This window comes from Spermophilus citellus (assembly GCF_964194105.1).
Source record: "Spermophilus citellus genome assembly, chromosome: 14".
NCBI classification, from domain to species: Eukaryota; Metazoa; Chordata; class Mammalia; order Rodentia; family Sciuridae; genus Spermophilus; species Spermophilus citellus.
Window position 1 is genome coordinate 78,779,650 of NC_138194.1, and position 18,141 is coordinate 78,797,790.

The window sequence follows — 18,141 nt, forward strand, 5'->3', positions numbered from 1 at the left end:
AGCCATCAGTATGGTTGTTAACTTCTGTAGAGTGAGTAGGAGGATTTCACAACTCTATTATTTGCAATACAGTAAGAAAAATATATAGATATTATTTAATTCCTCTACCAATAGAGAAACTTATCCATTACATTTTATTATGCCTGAGTTTTTGAGTGCAAAATCAGGTTTTCAATTTCCCCAGAGTATAAAACTTTGGCTTTCCATGATGGGAGGATAGTAGGCCCTTAGCTGTTTCAGATCAAGGAAGTAGTCTGAACATATTGAACTTTTCAGCCCAACCTGTCTCCAGTGCCTACTCCTCAGGGCATAGAATTCTGATCACAGAGGGCAGGACAAGCAAATAATCTCTCTTCTTTTTGACTTCCCCTTTTTACTAGACTAGGGATTTAGCATTATCAGCTTCAAGTCAGTGACTACTTTTCCATTTACTTTCATCCTCCCAAATCACCAGTGTTCACTCCTGTTATTTTTTGTATTTTATTTTATTTTATTGCTGTGCAATTATACCATTGACACTCATGAAGAGTTAATTTTGTATAATTTTGAGGGGGAGTAGAAGACAAATATTTCGTCAACCTGTCATGTTTAACTGGAAGTACACAAACAAATTTTTATTTTTCAAATGACTAAATGTATCTACTTAAGGTCCATATGTCTAGTTATTTTTCTTTGTCAAATTTTTAAGCTTATGGTTTAAGTTATCTACTAGACCATGAGAATCTCAACCACTGACCTCTGGTCTTGTATTCACCACTCACCCACCCACATATGGTAGTCATTCTAGAGTTTTTATTCCAGATTGTCACAATTTATGTGAGTCAGGGGAAGGAAAGTGATCACTGTTAACATGAAAGAAGTAAGATGCATGAGTTATTACTTTGCCATTCTTTGCAATGCCTAGTAATATCTTCTGAGATGGTCCCCCACCTCCCAAGCTCTTGAACTCTCTCATATTCTTTTCAAGACATTCTTTATGGAATAACACATTTAACTTTTCCTATGAATTAAAATCTTTACCTCAGTCTTTCACTTATATGATATCCTGGAGGATATCATTGCACATTTGAAAATTTTCTTAAAAATCTCTGGAAGCCTTATCCTGTTTTTCCTTATACTCTTCTTGCAATTGTGATGCTAATTCCCTCATACATATGTATATACACATTTTCTTGGGACCTTTGTCATAATTCTTTGGTTCTGATGTTTATAAGTGTTTGAATTTAGATGTGAATATTTTGGGGTTCTTTTGAACATGATTTGTTTAAAAATCTCTCATAGTTTATATACTTTATTAACTTGGGGAAATTTTAAACACATAATCCTTTTCCTCTATATATTCTCTATTCCCTCCCTCTTCGGTTTGTTGACATTTGTACTTGAAACCTTCATGTTTTAAAAAAAAAATGTTTTTTTAATCTTACATTTTCCAGTTGGTGACCTCCTCCTGGTGCCCTCTGTAAGATTTCCTCAACTCATCTGCATCTTCACTAACCCATTTTCCTGTTGAACTATATTGTTAATCAGCTCCTCTTTTGACTTATCTATTTCAGATTTTGTATGTGATATTTAAAGATGATTATTTTAATAACTTCTTGTCCTGCTTTGTGTTTCCTTTATCCTTTTTTCATGTCTTTGAGAATGGTTATTATGCCTATTTAGATTTTTCTAAGTTCCATTCATTTTGTTTAATTTTACAAGATAATCCTCAGGTAGGAAAGGCAAGCCTCAGGGTTGCCTCTAATATAAATTATAGGCTGGTCTTCTCATTTTCTACATTTTTCTCTTGGGTGGCATACCCTCCAGTAACTGTTTTTAACTTCTCTTTATTCTCTTCCAACAGTTGTCCTTCTGTATTTTAAAGCCATAATCTTTATAATGGAGTAAGATACAGTAGAACATTTAGCCTTTTGGCCCTCTGCCAGATGCCAACTTGCCAGTGTTGAATGGACAACAGGGAAAAAGTAAAATGTCCTGCTTTTTTCCTGTTGCTTTCCCTAGGGACATAGCTTCTCTTTATTCCCTCCTTGCACTATAATCAATCACCTTTAACTTCCAAAAATATGTCTCCATTCATTTTTTACCATAGATTGCAGGCTTTTTTAGATCCACTTACATTTCTGCAATGTCTCTGGGATTATACTCAGAGAAGGGACTCAGCAACAGCCCAAGTTAGTTGGAGATTTGTCCATGATATAAAAATGTAAATTACCATCACACTCAGTGCATCAAATGATTATTTGAGATAAGGAGTACAATAGAATTAAGAGTTTTAAAAAGATTATAATAAAATCTACACTGCCCCTGATATGTCAAAGTTATATTCAAAGAAGCCACCAACAGATTTAATGCAATTTCCATAAAACATTAATGATGTTCTTCATAAAACTAGAAAAAAATACTAGAAATTATATGGGAAAAAAAAAACAGAATAGTCAAAACAATCCTGAGCCAAAAAAAAGAGCAATGCTAGAGGCATCAAAATACATGATTTCAAATTTTGTTTGTTTTAGGGGGGCACCAGGGGTTGAATTCAGGTGTACTTGGCTACTGAGCCATATCCCCAGCCCTATTTTGTATTTTATTTAGGGAGAAGGCCTCACTGAGTTGCTTAGTGCCTCTCTGTTGCTGAGGTTGGCTTTGTGTTCGCAATCCTCCTGTATCAGCCTCCTGAGCCTCTGGAATTACAGGCCTGCCATAGCACCCTGGCTGACTTCAAATTTTACTACAAAGCCATAGTAACTCATTACTGTTATAAAAACTGACTTCCAAACTAAGAACGGAATAGAAGACACAGACACAAACCAATAGAACTATACTCATCTGATTTTGACAAAAGTGCCAAAAAAAATTAGAAAAAGAATGGTTATTTTAGCAGCTGGGAAAAGTAGTTATTGATATGTAGAAGAATGAAACTAGAACACCCTCTCTCACCCTGTACAAAAAAAAATCAACTCAAAATGGATCAAATACCTACCCTAAGACCAGAAACTTTACAACTGTTAGAAGGAAAAAATAGGAGAAATACTTCAACATATAGATAGCTATTAAGACTTCCTGAATAAGACCCCATAACAGAAAATAATCAACATATGCAATAGCATCAAATTTAAAAGCTTCTACACAGCAAAAGAAATAATTAACAAAGTAAAGAGACAACTGAAAGACTTTGAGAAAATTTTTGTTCACCCAACAGAGGACTAATATCCAGAATATATAAAGAACTCAAAAAACTCAATATTAAAAAAAAACATTAACTCAAACAATAAATAGGCAAATGAACTGAACAATCGTATCTCAAAAGAAGCACAAGTGACCAATAATTATTTGAAAAATTTTTTAAGATTTTTAGCCATCATGGAAATGCAAATCAAAAAGATTTCATCTCACTCCAGTTAGAATAGCAAATATCAAGAATATAAGTAACAATAAATCCTGGAGAGGATGCAAAGAAAAGGAACTCATTCATGTGTACTATTGATGGGAATACAAATTAGTACAACCACTATGGAAATCAGTAAGGAGGTTCCTACAAAAGCCAAAAGTAGATCCAACTGTGCCACTCCTTGGTGTTTATCAAATAGAATTAAAGTTATGATATTTGAAAGACCCATGAGTATATTGTCACAGCAGAATTCACAACAGCCATGTTATGAAATCAGCCTACATGTGTGTCAACAGAAAACCATTATATACACATATAATATATGTACATGGTATATTATATCACATATATACATATACCTGTATGCATATCTACACAATGAAGTATTATTTAACCATAAAGGATACATTTATGTCATTTTCAGAAAATTAATGGAATTGGAAACCATAACTTTGAGCAAAATAAATCAGACTCAGAAGAATATGAGAGAATGCTTTCTCTCATATGTTGGAAGCTAAAAGGAATAAAATGGTAGAGGGACTTTATAGAATTAGATTACAGACCAGAGGATCAAGAGGAGGGAGGAGAGGAGAGATGAAGAGATTTGGAGGAATGTAATTAATCAAATTATTTTTATTTTTTCCTGGAAGAATCTCAAAACTTTTATTATAAACATTAGTGGCAAAAATTGGTGTTTTGATCCAGCATAGTGAGGAAGAATTTTAAGCTTGAGAGAAAAAATATTCTGCACTCAATTGTCTTGGAATCTATGTGTTATCACCAACTTCAATCTATAAATTAACAACCAGACTTGAATTTCCTAGAATTGACTAATGGTCTCCATCTCCCAATAGACTTAGTTCATGTTGGGCTTCTGCTACATTCTTCCAGTAAGGAAGCAGCAAAGGCGGAGAAGAGACCTTCTTCTCTCTAAGAGGCCAGAGGTATAAAAACAAAAATTCATTTTCCTTTGGTGATAGAACTCTTCCTACTCTGATAGTAGTCTATCAGAGGATACGTAGGATGAGAAGTCCTTACTGTCTTTCTGCATCATGGTCCATAGGTCACGGACATCAGCCACAGTCTTGGGCAACTTGTAAACACACTGGCATATTCACCAACAACAGAGTTCAAGCGATTTAATTTGCAACCTTGCATGATGCACTCATTTTCCCAGGCTCTTTCACAAACTGGAGGTGGCGTGATGAGTATGACTCGATGCTCAGGGACATCCACCGACTTCAGGTACTGAACCATGCTTTTAAAGTTTGAAACATACTCTTCCAGGGGAAATACTCTTCCAGGGGAATGTGCTCCTTGGGATTCTTATATTTTAGTGCACTGTCATTGGTGCCAAAGAAAATTGTAACTGCTACTGGGTTGTCCAATTTGTTCCCTTTCCTGATTAGTCTTGGAAGAATAATTTTGGCCCATCTGGTATTGAAACCTGAAAACCCATGATTCAGAACATCACGTTTTCTTTCCAGTTTGTCAGTCAATGATGCTCCCCATACACCCTGCTGAAAAGAAAACTGGGTGATGGATTCCCCGAAAAGCAACTCTGGAGGCTAGGGCAGAGAGCTCCCTCCAGACACCCCCGCACACACTGCCATATTATTGCGGGCCGAATGTTGAGTCCAGCTCAAATTATTTTTTATGAATGTATAAATATGCCATAATGAAATCTATCATTCTACATAATTAATATGGATCAATAAAAATTTTCAGCAGGATAAAGGAAAACATGTAAACTCCTAGAGACTCTCTGATTTACTTTGAATTCCTTTTTTAAACTTATTTTCTTTTTCTCCTCTATTGATCACTGTGGGATTAATTCAGCATTTCAGAATGACAAGTATTTTCCCAGAAAGAGAGTAAGTAGTTTTACAATTGTTTGCTTTATTAAAAATTTGTCTTGTCAGTTTTGAAGAATTCTCCTAAGTAGGATATCATAAGGTATAAGAAAGTTTCTAATAACCAGTGAGTAAGAAAATGCTCCAGACAGTAATCAGTTCTGTACACAAGATGAATATAACAAGACTTATTCTGGACTAGAGAAACCTAGATGAACGGTATCTAGAAATTAAGGCTTCCTTCAATCAGGACCACAGCCTCAGATCCTTATCTGAGATCTCAGGGAGTTACTAGGGCAGATGAAATCAATCAGTCATTGAAACAAAGACTATGTAAGCCAGTAGAGAACACAGATAATGAAGGTAATTAAAGTGCCAAAAATAAAATTGCTTCAACTTTCTCCCTCCTGCTATCCCACATGGTATATATTTGGACTGTTTCATGTTGCAGTTTTTCACAGCTTAATCATTATTATTTTTTTACTCAATTGGAAGCATGGATGCCAACAGTTCCTTCAGTATCAAAATATGGATACTGGATACCATATTACTGGATAGCAGGAACACAAGTTATAGAGTATAATTTTCAATACTTCTCCCAAAAATATGCAATCCATGTCTGTACAAACTGACTTTCATCTCACAGTCTTCAGTGTTGGAAGTGAAACGCAGATGCTCTTTGTGCATTGATTATATTATTATATTTATTTGATAATAAAAGATGTCTATCCAATCAAATAAGAACTTCCTTACAGGGGAGCGCAGCTATCTAAGTTCCTCATTCCTGGCACTATATGCCACTGTGTACAGTTGAGAACATCTGCCACTGCTTAATCCCACAGGGTTTCAATACCATTTGTCATGGCCAAAACTGGGTCAGGAGATAGACCAAAAAGAAGGTCTAAGAACTTGGACTTGACCTTTCAAACAACTAATAAGATTACTACAAATAGCTTGAAGATTTTATTTTGTTGTTGGCTATCAAGTTGGATAATGCCATGTAAACATCAGATAACCTTCCCTGTAAAAGGTGTATAAGGGTGACTTCTAGCTCTCTGTCATAGACTTCATGGCCATAATAGATTATGGTAAACTAGACCATTTTTAAGAATATGCATGATGGGTTTTAACCAATTTGTCTTCTTAAAATCCTGTTTAGAGGTAGATTTAGAGTGCAGAACTTGTGATCTATTGAATTCTGTATAATTCAAGTATCCCCCCTATGAAGTAGAACTATTAGTTATTGGCAGTTGAAACAGGCAACCCACAGTGAGGAATGAAATAATTTAAATTTTTCATTATAATGTAATTGAATCCACTTTTCTGATACACTGGATTGATGTGAAAATAAGCACATCAATAGATAGCATTCACATCAAGGTTCCCTTAATTCAATACCAAAAACCAAATTTGCCATGAGACACATTCTCTTTTCCTATGAGACATAGAATAGGTCATGAGAGCCTGAGAGAAAAAAAAAATATATAATCTAAGGAACAGTCAAGCAACCATTCAAGCTTGTCACAAATGCTCTGCATGTGAAATTAAATTTTGTCTTGTTATCATTTTTTGCTTGAATCTTAGAATTTGATCTTTAAAATGACTCATGTATTGTAGGCAGGGTGTAGGAAAGAGTACATTTAGTTCTAATAAAAATGCAGAATCAGCCACTAAGCAGAATAATGGAAGTGAAGATCAGTACCCCTTCCCAGGCACTTTTTAGAAGACTTCTTTTAGTAATCTCCTTTGAAAAAAATTGACCAATTATCTCAAATTAGGTTTATAATTTACAACTAGATGTGGTCTCTTGACAGTATATCACATAGTATAATATCTTTAAAAAGAAATTTTAATATCTCCAAATATGTATGAGAAAATAGAAATATAAAACACCTAATATAAGTGGGACCTCACACTCTTAATAAAAAAGTCAATGAAATGGAATATCATCTGTAAGATTTTGCTTAGAACTTCGTTTTTATGTGGCAAGTGTTGAATGCCCAAAATTCAAAAGGTATTTAAGTTAATGCAGTTATTGTATATTTATTGGTTATCTAAATAGGTGGCAAGGCTTTGGGCACATAGGATTCAGTAACTTGTTTTAACAGATTGGAATTTGTAGGAGTGGCTCTTGCATATGACACTTTCAAGGGGTTTAACTAGCTATAATAATAATAATAATAATAATAATAATTATTATTATTATTATTATTAAAATGATTTAATTGTTTATGTCCTGTTAGTTGGTACCTGTAATTTACTCAGAGAAAGTGCCACCTGCACTGGAGTCTACCTTCCAGTCTCCCCTCCGGTCTATTCCATGTTCCAGAAAGTACACTGGTTTCCTCAAGAGAAAGAGGCCAAAAGACTTCTCCTGCACCTTCATGGTGCCTCTTGGAAGAGCTGGCTTCTTTTCCTTTTAAGTCCTTCATCTTGAGCACTCTTCCACCTGAGCCACCTTCACCTCATATTTTTCCTTTTTCAACAAGAAGCAGGGAAGCTGAATTTCTATTTCACTAGAACCAGTGGGATTTAACCAGACCACTAAAGTACTATTTAACTTGGCTAAGTCCAGGTTGTACACAACAATGCTATGGAATCTTCATAGCTTGATGAAGTTTGGAGCACATTATTGCTGGTTCTCCCCATCTGACAATAACCTGTGCATGCACCAGACCCCTATTTCTTTTCCAAACTCCTAATTCAGAAGATTTCCTACCTGGTTTTAACTGGCTTTGTTAATAGACTCTCTACACTTTCAAAATAGTTCCTCAATAGTCCCTCCGGGTCTCTGCTCCCCATCTCCATACCTGAACAAATATACCTTTCACTAAAGAAGTGGAACCTAAAAGCATTTGACCATCCCCACCTCTTTCTCCAATTTAAAACCAATCCCTCCCCATCTCTTTGTTTTTCTTTTCTGTGTCTTGCTCCCTTTTTCTCCGACTTTGCTCATAACTCAGTCTAGGAAGAGCCATGACTAAACATAATCACAACTCAAAGAAAAATTACCTTGGGAATATTTTAACTGCTTTTATATATTTTGACCGATCTGTAACTTAACCTAAAGTCAATACATTTTCATATATACTCAGTTAAAATATTTACCTTTGCTTATTTTGTTGTCAGGACAGGAAACAATATGTGCTTATCTTAAAAAACAAGAAAATTTGCTTTTTGTATATAATATTCAAAGCAGTTTCTTAATTAAATACTTTTGATTTTCAATTTGGAGGGCATCCAGTCCAAGTAAATAATCATTCTTAGTTTCTGTCTGTAAACATTTTTTAACCCAAATTATTTTTTTTTCTTTGAACACAAATTCTCACGGCCAGAGCTCAATAAGGAGAAAGAATTAGTACTTACTTTAAACAGTTCCACAGTAAATGTGTGTACAAGAACTAATGTGGGCATTGAACTTCAATTTTTCTCATAATTAGCTTTCTTTTAGCATTTCTGTATTAAAATTTTCATTACTTCTTTAATGTTTCAGTGTGCAAACACTCAATAATTTTATTAATATTTCTTATCATCATTGCTGCTACGTAAGACTAATCTATTAGTAGTAGTAGTATTTAAATGCTTTTGTAAAAATGAATAAGCTCTGATCCTTTGGCAATTTATCTCAATCTTAATTCTGATATACGTTGGCCTAATGAAATGTCTATGTCACTTAAGCATGCCATGCAACCTCTCAGTGTCCCAGTTCTGCATTTATGAAAATGGTCAGTCATAGGCCAGACCCAAAGACTGAAAAAGTTAATTATACATATGACCTTTCACAGTGTTTAGTACTAAAACAAAACAAAGTAAAATATTATTGTTATCATTATACAAAATTGTTTGGACTTTGATGTATAAAAGTTTTTTGTTTGTTTGTTTTTTGGTTTTGTCATACTGGGAATGAATCCAGGTTCTCATGCATCCTATGCAAGGGCTCTACTACTGAGGGACACTCCCAGTCCAAGCATCTAAAAGGTTTTTAAAGTTTCTGTGTCAGAACACAATTGTAATTCTAGGTTAGGTGTTTTACCCCTGCACATTGTTTGCATTTTGTGTGTTTGGTCTATTTGCTGCCATTCACTGGTTTGCTATGTGTGAAAATAGTTAAGTATGTAACTGTTGCCTTTGTCATTTAGTAAAAAGCAGGAATGAATTTTAAAAGTTTTATCAGACATTGCCCCTTTGAATTCTCCAGAAAAGGATCTCAAACTTAAAGAACTTATCATGGGGAATTTGCAAAGAGTCTTGGAATTGAGTGAGCTTCAAAAGAAGGCAAATCAATCAAGCTGTGCTAACATTAGCACCTTTATATTTATCTTTGTGGATCCCTTTTATATCCTGAAACACAGTATAACCAAAATGGTTAGTATAATAAAGGAGAACAAAAGCAGGGCAGCTTCCAAGTTTTATTTATACTAGTTACTATTTGTTAAAGAGAGAAAGTCTCTTTGTTTTAGATGTTATGTTTTCCCCAAAATACTTTGGTGCATGAAGAACAATTATTATTAGTTCTTTCACTATCACTATTCTGTCAATATCATTTGTTTTTACTCAGTGCCTAATCTAATAACAATCCCCAAAATTGTTTTTCTAAATAGAACTAATGAATAAAAATTAGAGTTTTAAAGAAATTGGATTTTTAAAACATATATTGATTATACCATTAACATTTAAAACTTTTACTGTCTAATATCACTTTAAATGCTTCAACCTTTTTTTAAACACAGGTGATATACAAAACATTGAATTATAACAGATTAAAAATTGTTAATATCAACTTTTAAATTTCTTCTTTATTGTCTATTTTTTTCTTTATATTAATTTTTTACCTCAATGCAAATTTGGATTCATTAAAGCCTAGAACAATTTTTACTTTTTCTTACTCCATCCCACATGTAAATCTTAGGATTTAACTTTTTTAATTCTTCTTGCTTTACTAGGATTGTTACAAATTTAAAATAAGTTTTAAAGCTAAATATTTTAGCTTTCTGTTTTAAAACAAAAATGAGAATTCTATCCAAACTTTGTTGTTGTTTTTTTTTTTTTTAAATCCATGAGTGGAGCAAACTGAAAAACTATGCTTTCAATGTCTCTAAAAGATGATTACAAAATTATCATTGTCAAACCCCCTAGTCAAAATGATTTTAAATTGGAATTATCATACCCAGAAGAAGTGTCACTTATTCAAGTACTTTTTAGTATATCATTTATAACTATACTAGACTCTATTTATTGACATTATTAAATATATTCCGTGCTCCAATATAAATTCTGTCAGGAGGTATAGGAAATATAATGGAGTAGACAATGATTTAAAAAAACTTATTTTCTTACCGCACAGTAAGACCAAGTCATGAATTCTGCCCTGTTGCACCCAACTGAAGACCTTTCTTATTGTAGCATTTATCAAAGAACAAGTTATACAGTATGAAATATTAAGTAAGGAATTTTCTGAATATGTTTTGAAAATGTGTGCATTTTCTTAAATACAACAATCACAATGTAGAATCTGCCCATAATCTCAAAAATACTTTCCCAAAACTCCCTTCCATCAACTTGCAGACCTGAGTGGCTAAGGTGCTATGTCCTTTCAGACTGAAAACTTCCTTTAACACTTCTTATAGAGTTAATTGCTTGGGGAATATAATTCTCTTACCATTTCTTCATCTAAAATTGACTTAATCAGACTTAATTTTGAAAGATAGTATGGCAGAATGTAGATTTCTTAATTACCAATTTTTATTCTTTTTTCTTTTGTATAAGTCATCCCATTGTCTTCTAACTTTTATGATTCTTGATGAGAAGTCATCCATTCATTTTATTGTTGCTCCTGTTTGACTAATTCTGTTCTCTTTGCTTACATTCAAACTTTTCTCTTTCTCTTTTTCTTTTTAACAATTTGATTATTTTATGATTATAAGTGGATTCTTTGTGTTGACCATAGTGGGGTTCACTGTGCTTCTTGGGTCTAGATATTAATGTTTTCACAAATTTGAGAAATTTTCAGCAAATATTTCATCAAGGATTGTTACTGCCTTTTTCTTTCTCTTCTGATCTGCTAGGAATACATTTGAAAATATATATATTAATCTGGTTTATATTGTCCTAGGGAATCTCTGAGCTTCTATTTAATATTAATCTTTTAAAGAATATCTCTGTCATTCAAATAGGGTAATTTTCTTAACATATGGAGTTCACTGATCTATCTTTCAGGACTAAATTGTTTTTCTTTCCTCTGCCTTTACTTTTTTATTTATATTTGCTGTTCCCCTAGAGGATTCCCTTATACATTCATAATTTAGCTATTTCACTCCCTTGTCATTATTTTAAAAACTTCAACTTCATTAGAACATCGCAATGCCAACATGTACTACGAAAGAAATTGAAGCTTGTTAGTACAAGCTATGTTAGTTTCCTTGGTCTCCTCAACACATGGAAGAGCTAAATCAGTGTAATCTAATATGGAGAACTCAAATGAGTAAAGTATGATTACCAAAAACTATCAGAAATAAGTTTAAAATTTACGACTCCTCTGAGAAGGAATACTAGAATTCATATTAGAATTGATTTCAGTAGTCAGAGATCACTGTATACCAGAAAGACCCAAGAAAATAATTAGATAACTCATTCCTTATTTGAATTATGTCAAACTTATGTCAGGTAGACATAAACTCATCCTAGATTCTGGCTGTAAATACTAAAAAAAAGGAAATTAAAAATGGAACATCATGATACCAAAAGCTGACAGATCACCCAGAGTGAAGCAGAGCAAAGAGCTACTAGAAGGAACATGGACCTCAGTCAGAAGGAAAGGTGCCTCCGAAAAACCATGAAAAAATATGATAATTGTTGCCTATTGCTTATTATATTCTTGTATTGAAATGTGTAAACATTTCAGCTAAAATAATTGTGGAAAAAACATATTTTCCATTCATTCAGGGTGTCTTTTCTTCAGAGTATTTTGACAAAACAAATTTAGCCAAATAATTTACTAGCATTTTGATTATTTTAGGTGTTTTACACATTTAGATATTGCATCATATACTCCAGCATTAAAGAATCTATCTTAAGGAAATAAATGAAGTTTTTAAAAGTTCATCCCATAAATTGATGTTCTCTAAGGAACAAGAATGAAATTTCAAAATCCAATCTTAATTACCATTATGGACTGCATGTTTGTGTACCTCAAAATACCCATGTTGATGCCATAATCCTCAGTGAGATAATATTAGGATATATGTTCTTTGGGAGATAATTAAGTCATGAGAGTGTAACACTTACCATGGGATTAGTGTGGACACAAAATTTATCATCTGCGAAATAAAAATGCCCCCATCAGATACCAGATGTCCTGGTGCCTTGGACTTAGACCTACTAGCCTTTGGAAATAAATTACAGCAGTTTAAGCCGCCCAGTCTGTGATATTCTGTCAGAGCAGCTTGAACTAAGAACTCATAGTATTTTAATTTTCATCATATGACTTATTTCCTATCTTGATTTTGAAGAAAGATATTCTACTGATTTAATTTCAAGTTAAATTCCAATAATTATCATTTGTAGAAAACTTGAAAAGTTGAATTTGACCTTTCTTGGGTTGTGAATACATTGATTGAAAATTTCCAAAGTTTAAAAAAAATGCATGCATATTTTGGAGGTTATATCTATAAAAATAATTCAATGTCACTATGGAAACTTAATTTACAGATAATTTTTAAAGGTTTAAATGTTCCTTTAATACAAGCAGAAGGTGAAAAAATATGTACTATAGAGCTAATTTTATATATGTAATCTTTACTAATACTCTGTATATATATAAAAGAAAATATAATTTGCTGCTAGAATATGTTTTGATTGGTAGAAGAACATTACTGCTTATTTAGATGTGATTATAATTTATGTGGTGTACTAAAATTCCAAGAACATTTTGGTCAGAGGCATCTTAAGTCAGCAAGGATATTTATACAATGAAATTTTTCTCCCTCCAAATTTATATTTGTATTATTATAAAAAACAGTTTTATATTTAACCTTAAACACCATAATGAAATTTAAAATCTCAATCACAAAAATGTCAGATATCTCTGACAGAAGTTTTAAATTTTTTTTCCTTGATTCATAGGTTGGATGAAATAAATGATCCATTATTAGAATTAACTTCTTTTATGTTTAAGTATATGATGACACTGATTTACTGAAACCATGTAACTGCTTGTAAAATTCTTCTATTAATGGTCTAACATATCAGCAGTTATCATCACACTTAGAAGTGGAAACAACTCGAAGAAATTATTCAGCCAAATAATCTTTCTCACACATGAAAAACTTAAAACATCAGAAATAGAAGAGTAAGGTATTTCTTCTCAGCAATAGAAACCACAAGCAAATTAAATAGAAAAAGTTTAGCACACTGGAAAAATATATTTCAGCAGCCATCCTTGACAAATATTAATATTTTAATATAAATTTAACAAGAGAATATAAGAAATTTAAGAGAAAATTACAAAAAAGGATTTGCCTAGGCAATACATGTAATGTTTGTAAGTGTATGAAAATAAGTATGATCTCTTTAGTAATTAGAAATATACAAACTTCAACAATAATATGGTGTTTTAGTCAACTTTTTCACTGCTATGACTTAAAGATCTGACAGAACAACCTTAAAAGAGGAAAAGTTTATTTGAAGTCTCACCATTTCAGAGGTCTTAGTCCATAGAAGGCCAGCTCCATTCCTTGGAGTTTAAGATGAGGCTGAATACCATGGTGCAGTGTGTGGCAGAGGAAAGCAGCTCACATGAGATCAGGAAGCAAAAAGAGAGATTTCACTTGCCAGATATAAACATATACCCAAAGCCATGTGTCCATTCCCAACTCCTCTAGCAACACCCCAGGACTTTAGTTACTACTCAGTTAATTCCTATCAAGGAATTAAATCACTAATTGGGTTAAGACACTTGTAACCCAATCATTTCTCCTCTGAACGTTCTCACATGTGAGCTTTTTGACACTTCACATCCAAACCATAACATCGAACATTTTATACTCTTTTGACCAAAGTAAATAAAGTTGATTATACTACCTAGAATATAGAAATGGGAGTTCTCATGTTTCTCTCAGGGCATGTCAGTATTTGATGCCATTTGGGCTGCAAGATGATGATACTTAGAAAATAAGTAAGTATGCAATCCAGGAACAAATATTCTGGCTTGTGGTTATGTAACCCCCACAAAATCTCTCATAAAGCCATGTATTTCTGACACTATATAGGATGAGGGGGAGGGAATGTAGTTATTCATTTTACATTAGAGTGAAAAAGATAAAGTAAAATGCGGCAAGGCATCTTGTGACATTCAATGCCACAACTTGATGAACTATGATAGATACACAGAGCAATTTGGGTAGATCATTAAAAAACAGTTTTGACTCTTTTTTTATAACAGGAAATAGAAAATAATATGTACCATGATACAGGTTATTTAAATAAGACATATATTTGCCATATCCCATATAATTTTCAAAGATACCTCACATCTAATGGCATAAATCAAACACATTAGGAGGTTTCTATGAGAAGAGAAAAAGGGGAGAAATTTGAAGCACATGGAAAAATAATAAAAGTAAAGTAGACCAAAAAAAGAAAAAAAAACACTAAATGCACTGTACCACGGTGTAGTGTGTTGAACAAGTCTTAACACACTGATGAAAAAGTGTCCTGAAGTCTGAAAAGTAAAATTAATTTAAATTTCACGTCTGCTCCTGCAACTCAAAACAATATATGCACACACATGCACATGTACACACACACAATTACACATATATCAGGACTACACACTATCAAATTTGAAATAAAAAGCAACAAAAGATAGAACTACACTTCCAATAGGTTAAACATAACAAAGAGGATCAAGTGTAGAGATCACAGTCTTTATTACTATGTAGACTGGAAGTTGAGCAGTCTCACATAGTAAAAATGAGAATGATTCCTATAGACAGTAAAGATTTTTGGGTATGTAATGTGATTTTTCTTCTTGGCTTCCTCCAATATACAGTTCTGTCACTTTTGGCTTTCTATATTTTGATGAAGTGATGTTAGGTATGAAAATATGGAAAGTTATCATATTTTCTTAATATAGTCATTCTTTTATGATATATAAATTAATTTCCTTCTCCCTGCAGGATTCTCTGGGAACATTTCTTGAAGGAGGTTGCTAGTGATAATGAACATCCTCAACTTTGGTTTATCTGATAATCTTTTAATTTTTTCCTCACTTCTGAAAGAAAATTTTGCTTTCAGGATTATTCTATGTTAACATTCCTTCCTTTTAGTCTTTTAAATATGTCCTCTCTCACTAGGCAATGCTGAGCTGACGTGGATCTGGGGCGAACAGTCTGGGCCTCTCAGAACACACACTGAGCCCGGATCGGCTGAATTCAAGCTCCCGTTCGCCTGCTTCCCGCAGACAAACAGCTGTGACTCAACACTAATCCATCCGGCTGAAACAACTGGTCAGCCCTTCTGATCCTACGGAGGTAAATGCCAACCGAGCCTTCATAGGCAGTGGCCACAGGTTTGAAACGGGGCTTGGGAGAAACAGTAAGGACCCACCCGTTGCCTTGGTCACCCGGCAAAGGGAAATGACCTGTCACCATTTGCAAGAGATACCACCATAGCAGAGAACTGACGTCACCAGACTGCGGCGGAGGAGATAACTTCATTGAAACCTGCGGCTACAGGTGTGTAATTCCCTAGCCTTCCGTCTCCACACATTGGGGAAACCTTAAGGGCCCCTCCCAGCTCTCCCGTGAGCGCAATAGCCAGACCGAGGGAATCAGACGTGGCGCGGGACCCGCAGCGCGGAACTCCGGGCTACCGCTCCCACCAATGCTTACAACTGAGGTCTCTTGCACCAGCTACCGGGGGCGTGGCTACCGGAGGGCAAGTAAAATTCGCTGAGGATTCTCAGCCCCAAGCTCCACAAACTTAGGGTCTGAGGGAATGACAAACTGGGAGAATGTGCCCAGTTGTTCATGAAAACAGGGCTCCCAGGAGCAGCAGACCTGGCGTGTAGCCAGTATTGTGGTGAGCGGCACCCGTGAGAGGGGCCTGGCTAGAGGAAAAGGGGAAGTGACTAGACACAAGAGGAGGCCCTAGGCATTGAGGATTGGAGACTCGCCCAGTCTGGGAGGAGGAGCTGCTGCACAGTGATTGGTTCCCACGTATTGACAGGAGAAACTTGGCCTGGTGGGCACAGCGCCACCTACTGGAAGAGAAGTTAATCAAACTCTAAGACTGCATTTATTACTTTTTTTTTTTCTCTTTTTTTTTTGATTTGGGATTTTTCTTTCATTTTCATTTTTCTTTCTTATTGTTTTTTAAATTTTTTTTACAATTTTTTTAATTTTTTTTCTTCTAGTTTTAATTTTAATTTTTTATTTATTTTTAATTTTTTTTCTTTTTTTATTTCCTATTTTTTTCTTTCTTTTTTTGTCTTTTCATTTCTTTTCAATTTTCTTATTCCCTCTTCCTTGAATTCTACCTGCTTACTCTCATTCTCTTTAGTGACTTCTTCCCTTCCCTATTAATACCTTTCCTCCCAAGCATCAAATAAATTTATAGGAGTAAACAGTAACTCAGCAGTCAAACAGAACAAGAAGTAACATGAGCAGCTTCAAAAAGCAAGGAAGAAAAGGAGTACAAACAATGCAGGACAGCCTAAATATTCAGGAGGACCTAGAGTCATCAGAAAAATGGTCATATAAAGAACTCAAGGAACACCTTAGACAGATGGAATGGAACCTTAAAGAGGATACGAGACAGCAAATTCAAGCAGTGAAAGAACACATTGAGAATGAATTACATAAACAGATAAAAGAAGAAGTTAAGCATCTTTATCAGGAGATAGAGATTATAAATATAATCAAACAATAATTCTAGAAATGAAGGAAACGATAAACCAAATTAAAAACTCAACTGAGAGTATCACTAACAGAGTGGAGCAAGTAGAAGCCAGAACGTCAGATAATGAAGACAAAATATATCATCTTGAAAAGAGTCTAGCCAACTCAGAAAGGCTGGTAAAAAATCACGAGAAAAACATCCAAGAGTTATGGGATAACATAAAAAAACCAAACTTACGAGTCATCCGGATAGAAGAAGGTACAGAGATTCAAACCAAGGGAATGAGTAACCTGCTGAATGAAATAATTACAGAAAACTTTCCAGAAATAAAAAAGGAAACAGATATACAAATTGTAGATGCATACAGGAAACCGAGCACATAAAATCACAGTAGACCAACTCCAAGACACATTGTTATGAAGATATCCAATATACAGAACAAAGAGAAAATACTAAAAGCTATAAGACAAAGGAGACAGATTACATTCAGGGGTACACCAATACGGTTAACAACAGATTTTTCATCACAGACGCTGAAAGCAAGAAGGTCATGGAACAATATACTTCAAACAATGAAAGATAATGGATGCCAACCAAGAATTCTGTATCCAGCAAAATTAAGCTTCAGGTATGAAAACGAAATAAAAATCTTTCATGATAAACAAAAGTTAAAAGAATTTGCAGCCAGAAAACCAGCATTGCAAAGCATTTTGAGCAAAACACTACACGAGGAAGAAATGAAAAACAATAACCAAAACCATCAGTGGGAAGTACCTTGGTAAAGACAGAGGGCAAGGGGAAAGATAATCATGGAGAAACAAACTAATTTTTTTTTAAAAAAAGGATAAATAATCAAACATGGCTGGAAGTACAAACCATATATCAATAGTAACTCTGAATATTAATGGCTTAAACTCTCCAATAAAGCGACATAGGCTGGTATCGTGGATTAAAAAAACAAATCCACCAATATGCTGCCTCCAGGAGACACATCTAATTGGAAAA

At 34.0% G+C, this 18,141-nt stretch overlaps 1 pseudogene across 1 annotated transcript; it reads right to left on the bottom strand.

The window, feature by feature from the left end:
* Positions 1-4,215: 4,215 nt before the first annotated feature.
* Positions 4,216-4,642, bottom strand: LOC308633442 (isoamyl acetate-hydrolyzing esterase 1 homolog; annotated as a pseudogene). Its single transcript has one exon. The product of its transcript is annotated as an isoamyl acetate-hydrolyzing esterase 1 homolog (transcript).
* Positions 4,643-18,141: the final 13,499 nt, after the last annotated feature.